We start from the raw sequence: 10,000 nt of genomic DNA, 5'->3' as shown, positions 1-10,000 counted from the left end.
GTCACATTGCTCCTCATTAAACACAGTTTGAAACGTGTGAGAGAAAAAAAGGACTGTGTGTGTGTGTGTGTATGTGTGTGTGCGTGTGTGTGTGTCGTAATTTATTCAGCGTTATCCCACTAACCACAACCTAGCTATTTCAGAATTGCTGAAACATTGTATCATTCTTGAGAAAACTTTGAGGCTGTTAAAGTCTGTAGAACACACACACACACTTTGTAGCGGTGCAGGCTGATCAATAATTTACATATTTCATCTAATACATCAGGCATGCTAACTGTAGGCCTCAATAAAACGAGAGAGAGAGAGAGAGAGAGAGAGAGAGAGAGAGAGAGAGAGAGAGAGAGAGAGAGAGAGAGAGAGAGAGAGAGAGAGAGAGAGAGAGAGAGAGAGAGAGAGAGAGAGAGAGAGAGAGAGAGAGAGAGAGAGAGAGAGACAGAGAGAGACAGAGAGAGACAGAGACAGAGACAGAGAGGGGGATCATAGTACAATATAGTATAGTACAATATTGTATATTTTGTATAATATAATATATTATAGTATAACACAGTATAGTGGATAGTATTGTATAGCTGTATAGTATCATAGAATATTGAATAGAACAGTTGTGTAGTATCGTAGTATAGTCAAGTATAGTAGTATAGTATATTAGTATGGTATGGTATAGTGGTATATCATAGTACAGCTGTATAGTATCATATAATATTGAATAGAACAGTTGTGTAGTATCGTAGTATAGGCAAGTATAGTAGTATAGTATATTAGTATGGTATGGTATAGTGGTATATCATAGTACAGCTGTATAGTATCATATAATATTGAATAGAACAGTTGTGTAGTATCGTAGTATAGTCAAGTATAGTAGTATAGTATATTAGTATGGTATGGTATAGTGGTATATCATAGTACAGCTGTATAGTATCATATAATATTGAATAGAACAGTTGTGTAGTATCGTAGTATAGTCAAGTATAGTAGTATAGTATATTAGTATGGTATGGTATAGCGGTATATCATAGTACAGCTGTATAGTATCATAGAATATTGAATAGAACAGTTGTGTAGTATAGTAGTATAGTCAATTATAGTATAGTAGTATAGTATATTAGTATGGTATGGTATAGCGGTATATCATAGTACAGCTGTATAGTATCATAGAATATTGAATAGAACAGTTGTGTAGTATCGTAGTATAGTCAAGTATAGTATAGTAGTATAGTATATTAGTATGGTATGGTATAGTGGTATATCATAGTATAGCAGTATATTAAAGCAGTATAGAATAGAATAGCGGTATAGTACACTGGTGTAATATGGTAGTACATAACATTGTAGTATAGTATAGTATATAGTAAAGAAAAGTTGTACACTATAATAGTATGGTACAGTATAGTATATTAGTATATTATAGCATATTAGTATAATATAGCATAGTAGTTTAGTGTAGTATAGTATATCATATCATAGTATAGTATTGGTATAGTATAGCTCAGTATAGTATAGTATTGTATATAGTATAACATATTATAGTATATCATAGTATAGTTTATTCCTCAGCTGAGGTAGTTCATAGTATAGTATAGTGTAGTATAGTATGTTATAGTGTAGTGTAGTATATCATAGTGTAGTATAGTATGCTATAGTGTAGTATAGTATAGTCTAGTATGGCATAGTATGGTATAGTATAGTATAGTCTAGCATGGTATAGTGTAGTGTAGTGTAGTATAGTATAGTATGCTATATTACATTGTAGTATGGTGTAGTATAGTATGATATGGTACGGTATAGCATGGTATAGTATGGTATGGTATGGTATAGTATAGTATAGTATAGTATGGTATGGTATAGTATAGTATGGTATAGTATGGTATAGTATAGTATGGTATAGTATAGTATAGTATGGTATAGTATAGTATGGTATAGTATAGTATGGTATAGTATGGTTTAGTATGATACAGTATAGTATCGTATAGTATAGTATAGTATAGCATAGTATGGGATAGTATAGTATGGTATAGTATGGTATAGTATGGTATGGTATGGTATGGTATGGTATAGTATAGTATGGTATAGTATAGTATAGTATAGTATAGTATAGTATAGTATATTGTAGTAGTAAGGTATACTACAGTATAGTGTAGTATAGTATAGTATAGTATAGTATAGGCATACTACAGTATGGTATAGTATAGTATATAGTATAGTATGGTATAGCATAGTATAGTATGGTATAGTATATAGTATGGTATGGTATAGTATAGTATGGTATAGTATGGTATAGTATGGTATAGTATGGTATAGTATGGTATGGTATAGTATAGTATGGTATAGTATGGTATAGTATAGTATGGTATAGTATAGTATAGTATAGTATAGAGGGAAGAGGGAAAACAACTGAAACATTAGAGAGATGGCTCAGCCATATATAGTATATTATAGTATAGTATAGTATAGTATAGTATAGTATAGTATAGTATAGTATATTATAGTATAGTATAGTGTGGTATAGTATGGTATAGTATAGTATGGTATAGTATAGTACAGTATGGTATAGTATATTATAGTATAGTATGGTATAGTATAGTATATTATAGTATAGTGTGGTATAGTATGGTATAGTATAGTATGGTATAGTATAGTACAGTATGGTATAGTATGGTATGGTGTAGTATAGTATAGTACAGTATAGTATAGTATAGTACAGTACAGTACAGTATAGTATATTATAGTATGGCATGGTATAGTATAGTATGGCATAGTATAGTATAGTATAGTATAACATAGTATAGTATAGTATGGTATGGTATAGTATGGTATAGTATAGTATGGTATGGTATAGTGTGGTATAGTATAGCATAGTATAGTATGGTATAGTATGGTATAGTATAGTATGGCATATTATAGTATAGTATAGTGTAGTGTAGTATATTATAGTATAGTATAGTGTAGTGTAGTGTAGTGTAGTATGGTATATTACAGTATGGTATAGTATAATATAGTATAGTATGGTATGGTATAGTATAGTATGGTATCGTATAGTATATTGTAGTATAGTATAGTGTAGTATAGTATGGTATGGTATAGTACATTATATTATAGTATAGTGTAGTATAGTATATTATAGTATAGTATATTATAGTATGGTATAGTATATCATAGTATAGTATAGTATATTATAGTATATTATAGTATATTATAGTATAGTATGGTATGGTATGGTATAGTACATTATAGTATAGCATAGTATAGTACATTATAGTATAGTATAGTATATTATAGTATAGTATAGTACATTATAGTATAGTATATTATAGTATAGTATAGTATAATATAGTATATTATAGTATAGTATATTATAGAGGGAAAACAACTGAAACAGGAGAGAGACGGCTCAGCCATCAGAGGAGATGGGAGATCTGCATTTCAATAGACAGCACTGTCTTTGTGCTGCAGGAAGTCTATGAGTTCAGCATTTCAATAGACAGCACTGTCTTTGTGTTGCAGGAAGTCTATGAGTTCAGCATTTCAATAGACAGCACTGTCTTTGTGCTGCAGGAAGTCTATGAGTTCAGCATTTCAATAGACAGCACTGTCTTTGTGCTGCAGGAAGTCTATGAGTTCAGCATTTCAATAGACAGCACTGTCTTTGTGTTGCAGGAAGTCTATGAGTTCTGCATTTCAATAGACAGCACTGTCTTTGTGTTGCAGGAAGTCTATGAGTTCTGCATTTCAATAGACAGCACTGTCTTTGTGTTGCAGGAAGTCTATGAGTTCTGCATTTCAATAGACAGCACTGTCTTTGTGTTGCAGGAAGTCTATGAGTTCTGCATTTCAATAGACAGCACTGTCTTTGTGCTGCAGGAAGTCTATGAGTTCAGCATTTCAATAGACAGCACTGTCTTTGTGCTGCAGGAAGTCTATGAGTTCAGCATTACAAAGGCACAGAGACTGTTTGGACTGACTTTAACCGTGTTCGTCTAGGAGTGGATGTGTCTTAACACACATCCCATTCACTACATAGGGCAGTATTGTAAAGTATAGGCACTATAGAAGTGGCGGTTAGCTTCTGCTTTTCACAACTCTGATGTCTTGTGCCTGGAGATTTTACTGATCTGGAACAACTCTGGGCCCTAGTTATAACTCTAGACTTAAACTGGTCTGGAACAACTTGTCTGGGCCCTAGTTAAACTCTATGACTTCTTCCTGGTTAGGATCAACTCTGGGCCCTGTTAAACTCTAGACTAAAACCTGGTCTGGAACAACTCTGGGCCCTAGTTAAACTCTAGACTTCTTCCTGGTTAGCAACTCCAGAACAACTCTGGGCCCAGTTATTACTCTGACTTGGTCTGGAACAACTCTGGGCCCTAGTTATTACTCTAGACTTAAACCTGGTCTGGAATTACTCTGGGCCCTAGTTATAACTCTAGACTTCTTCCTGGTTAGGATCAACTCTGGGCCCTGGTTAAACTCTAGACTAAAACCTGGTCTGGAACAACTCTGGGCCCTAGTTAAACTCTAGACTTCTTCCTGGTTAGGATCAACTCTGGGCCCTGGTTAAACTCTAGACTAAAACCTGGTCTGGAACAACTCTGGGCCCTAGTTAAACTCTAGACTTCTTCCTGGTTAGGAACAACTCTGAACAACTTGGGCCTGGAGTTATTTTAGACTAAAACCTGGTCTGGAACAACTCTGGGCCCTAGTTATTACTCTAGACTTAAACCTGGTCTGGAACAACTCCGGAACAACTCTGGGCCCTAGTTAAACTCTAGACTTCTTCCTGGTTAGGATCAACTCTGGGCCCTGGTTAAACTCTAGACTAAAACCTGGTCTGGAACAACTCTGGGCCCTAGTTAAACTCTAGACTTCTTCCTGGTTAGGAACAACTCCAGAACAACTCTGGGCCCTAGTTATTACTCTAGACTAAAACCTGGTCTGGAACAACTCTGGGCCCTAGTTATTACTCTAGACTTAAACCTGGTCTGGAATTACTCTGGGCCCTAGTTATAACTCTAGACTTAAACCTGGTCTGGAATAACTCTGGGCCCTAGTTATGAATCTAGACCTTTACCTGGTCAGGTCAAATGGTCAAATATTAGTTTTCCACGATGTAGCTTTCACCTAACTACAGTATATAATGTATATCAGAACATAACAGAGTAGAACAGAACAGAGTAGAACAGAACAGAGTAGAACAGAGTAGAACAGAACAGAGTAGAACAGAACAGAGTAGAACAGAACAGAACAGAGTAGAACAGAACAGAGCAGAGTAGAACAGAACAGAACAGAGCAGAACAGAACAGAACAGAGTAGAACAGAACAGAACAGAACAGAACAGAGTAGAACAGAGCAGAACAGAACAGAGTAGAACAGAACAGAGTAGAACAGAACAGAACAGAGTAGAACAGAACAGAACAGAGTAGAACAGAACAGAGCAGAACAGAGCAGAACAGAGTAGAACAGAGCAGAACAGAACAGAACAGAACAGAGTAGAGCAGAACAGAACAGAACAGAGTAGAACAGAGCAGAACAGAGCAGAACAGAGCAGAACAGAACAGAGTAGAGCAGAACAGAGTAGAGCAGAACAGAGTAGAGCAGAACAGAGTAGAGCAGAACAGAGTAGAGCAGAACAGAACAGAGCAGAACAGAGCAGAACAGAGCAGAACAGAGCAGAACAGAGCAGAACAGAGTAGAGCAGAACAGAGTAGAGCAGAACAGAACAGAGCAGAACAGAACAGAACAGAGCAGAACAGAACAGAACAGAGCAGAACAGAGCAGAACAGAACAGAGTAGAGCAGAACAGAACAGCCATTGGTTGTAGTTATCGTCCCCTTCTCAGCAGTGAGTGTGTGTGTGTGTGTGTGTGTGTGTGTGTGTGTGTGTGTGTGTGTGTGTGTGTGTGTGTGTGTGTGTGTGTGTGTGTGTGTGTGTGTGTGTGTGTGTGTGTGTGTGTGTGGTAGGTTGTTCGCTCCATTTAATCTCCATTGATCATCTCTTAAAGCTCCTGTAGACACACAAGTCTCCATTATAAAACACAGAGATCTCCGAGAACACTGTTTCCATCCGTCTTTCCCTCCCACCCGCCTTCCCTCCCTTCCCTCACCCCTCTTTACCTTGCTCCCCTAACTCCCTTTCTCCAACCCTCCCTCTCCATCCCTCCTTCACCATCTCTCCCCTTCCTCTCCAACCCTCCCTCATCCCTCCATCCCATCTCTCCCCTTCCTCTCCATCCCTCTCTCCCCCTTCCCTCCATTCCTCTCTCCATCCCTCTCTCCCCTTCCTCTCCATCCCTCTCTCCCCTCCCTCTCCATCCCTCTCTCCCCTTCCTCTCCATCCCTCTCTCCCCTTCCTCTCCATCCCTCTCTCCCCTTCCTCTCCATCCCTCTCTCCCCTTCCTCTCCATCCCTCTCTCCCCTTCCTCTCCATCCCTCTCTCCCCTCCCTCTCCATCCCTCTCTCCCCTTCCTCTCCATCCCCCTCTCCCCTTCCTCTCTAACTCTCCCTCTCCACCCCTCTCTCCCCTTCCTCCAATAATTTCTTGTAGTGTCTCCTAAATGTGTGTAAAAGCATATGCATTAATTCGACCATCATTTAATAAAGAGAGACTGAACCGAGTTGCCGACACTGTGAGAAGGTGTTAGAGTCAATTACACCGGCTAGATAGTGTAGCTTAGACCTCCAGGGATATCCAGAGAAGGAGGTAGGCCTGCTCTTATACCCCAATCTGAGAGGGCCTGTCTCTGGGAAGGAATCACTCAACTCCCCCCTAAGACTCTCCAGGGCCCTAGTCCATTTAAGAGTAATGTACACTACTGGGCTAGGTTGGGTGAGGGAGGGAGGAGGAGGGAGAGTGAGAGAGACAGGAGAGAGAGCGAGAGAGCGAGATAAAGAGGGGGGAGAGAGAGATAGAGAGAGATGGAGAGAGAGGGGAGGAGATAGTGAGCGAGAGAGGAGAGATGGAGAGAGAAGAGGAGAGATAGAGAGAGAGAGAGAGAGAGAGAGAGAGAGAGAGAGAGAGAGAGAGAGAGAGAGAGAGAGAGAGAGAGAGAGAGAGAGGAGAAAAAAAACTACCACAAGACTGTGTTCCCTCCTCTGAGCTAAATTCTAGAAACTGTCCATTTCACAAACCTACAGAACTATAGTAGTCTAGAGACTGTCCATTACACAAACATAACTATAGTAGTCTAGAGACTGTCCATTTCACAAACCTACAGAACTATAGTAGTCTAGAGACTGTCCATTACACAAACCTACAGAACTAAATTAGTCTAGAGACTGCCCATTACACACACCCACAGAACTATAGTAGTCTAGAGACTGTCCATTACACACACACACAGAACTATAGTAGTCTAGAGACTGTCCATTACACACACCCACAGAACTATAGTAGTCTAGAGACTGTCCATTAGACACACTCACAGAACTATAGTAGTCTAGAGACTGTCCATTACACAAACCTACAGAACTATAGTAGTCTAGAGACTGTCCATTACACACACAGAACTATAGTAGTCTAGAGACTGTCCATTACACACACCCACAGAACTAAAGTAGTCTAGAGACTGCCCATTACACACACCCACAGAACTATAGTAGTCTAGAGACTGTCCATTACACACACAGAACTATAGTAGTCTAGAGACTGTCCATTACACACACCCACAGAACTAAAGTAGTCTAGAGACTGTCCATTTCACAAACCTACAGAACTATAGTAGTCTAGAGACTGTCCATTACACACACCCACATAACTATAGTAGTCTAGAGACTGTCCATTTCACAAACCTACAGAACTATAGTAGTCTAGAGACTGTCCATTACACACACCCACATAACTATAGTAGTCTAGAGACTGTCCATTTCACAAACCTACAGAACTATAGTAGTCTAGAGAACTAAAGTAGTCTAGAGACTGCCCATTACACACACCCACAGAACTATAGTAGTCTAGAGACTGTCCATTACACACACACACAGAACTATAGTAGTCTAGAGACTGTCCATTACACAAACCTACAGAACTATAGTAGTCTAGAGACTGATTACACAAACCTGAACTAAAGTAGTCTAGAGACTTCCTTTACACACACAGAACTATAGTAGTCTAGAGACTGCCCATTACACACACCCATTTCAGAAACCTACAGAACTATAGTAGTCTAGAGACTACACACACCCACATAACTATAGTAGTCTAGAGACTGTCCATTTCACAAACCTACAGAACTATAGTAGTCTAGAGACTGTCCATTACACAAACCTACACACACCCACAGAACTATAGTAGTCTAGAGACTGTCCATTACACACACACACAGAACTATAGTAGTCTAGAGACTGTCCATTACACAAACCTACAGAACTATAGTAGTCTAGAGACTGTCCATTACACAAACCTACAGAACTAAAGTAGTCTAGAGACTGTCCTTTACACACACAGAACTATAGTAGTCTAGAGACTGTCCATTACACACACCCACAGAACTAAAGTAGTCTAGAGAGTGTCCTTTACACACACAGAACTATAGTAGTCTAGAGACTGCCCATTACACACACCCACAGAACTATAGTAGTCTAGAGACTGTCCATTACACACACCCACAGAACTATAGTAGTCTAGAGACTGTCCAACACTACACATTACACACACAGAACTATAGTAGTCTAGAGACTGTCCATTAGAAAACCCACAGAACTAAAGTAGTCTAGAGACTGTCCATTACACAAACACCCACAGAACTATAGTAGTCTAGAGACTGTCCATTTCACAAACACAGAACTACAGAACTATAGTAGTAGTCTAGAGACTGTCCATTACACAAACCTACAGAACTAAAGTAGTCTAGAGACTGCCCATTACACACACCCACAGAACTATAGTAGTCTAGAGACTGTCCATTACACAAACCTACAGAACTATAGTAGTCTAGAGACTGTCCATTACACAAACCTACAGAACTATAGTAGTCTAGAGACTGTCTATTTCACCCACAGAACTATAGTAGTCTAGAGACTGTCCATTACACACACCTACAGAACTATAGTAGTCTAGAGACTGTCCATTACACAAACCTACAGAACTATAGTAGTCTAGAGACTGTCCATTACACACACCCACAGAACTATAGTAGTCTAGAGACTGTCCATTACACACACAGAACTATAGTAGTCTAGAGACTGTCCATTACACACACAGAACTATAGTAGTCTAGAGACTGTCCATTACACAAACCCACAGAACTAAAGTAGTCTAGAGACTGTCCATTACACACACCCACAGAACTAAAGTAGTCTAGAGACTGTCCATTACACACACCCACAGAACTAAAGTAGTCTAGAGACTGTCCATTACACACACATAACTATAGTAGTCTAGAGACTGTCCATTTCACCCACAGAACTATAGTAGTCTAGAGACTGTCCATTACACACACAGAACTATAGTAGTCTAGAGACTGTCCATTTCACCCACAGAACTATAGTAGTCTAGAGACTGTCCATTACACACACCCACAGAACTAAAGTAGTCTAGAGACTGTCCATTACACAAACCCACAGAACTATAGTAGTCTAGAGACTGTCCTTACACAAACCCACAGAACTATAGTAGTCTAGAGACTGTCCTTACACAAACCTACAGAACTAAAGTAGTCTAGAGACTGTCATTTACACACACATAACTATAGTAGTCTAGAGACTGTCCATTACACACACCCACAGAACTATAGTAGTCTATAGACTGTCCATTTCACCTACAGAACTATAGCAGTCTAGAGACTGTCCATTTCACCCACAGAACTATAGTAGTCTAGAGACTGTCCATTACACACACAGAACTATAGTATTCTAGAGACTGTCCATTACACACACATAACTATAGTAGTCTAGAGACTGTCCATTACACACACCCACAGAACTATAGTAGTCTAGAGACTGTCCTTTACACACACAGAACTAAAGTAGTCTAGAGACGGTCCTTACACAAACCCACAGAACTAAAG

General features: G+C 39.0%; 1 protein-coding gene across 5 annotated transcripts in view; it reads right to left on the bottom strand.

Annotated features, from left to right (window-relative positions):
- Positions 1-10,000, bottom strand: part of LOC124018038 (adhesion G protein-coupled receptor L3-like) — a 177,300-nt gene that overhangs the window by 153,621 nt on the left and 13,679 nt on the right. The window lies entirely within an intron of this gene.

This window comes from Oncorhynchus gorbuscha, unplaced genomic scaffold, assembly GCF_021184085.1.
Source record: "Oncorhynchus gorbuscha isolate QuinsamMale2020 ecotype Even-year unplaced genomic scaffold, OgorEven_v1.0 Un_scaffold_383, whole genome shotgun sequence".
NCBI lineage: Eukaryota > Metazoa > Chordata > Actinopteri > Salmoniformes > Salmonidae > Oncorhynchus > Oncorhynchus gorbuscha.
Note: the sequence above shows the minus strand (reverse complement) of the source record. Positions and strands in the feature narration are given on the sequence as shown.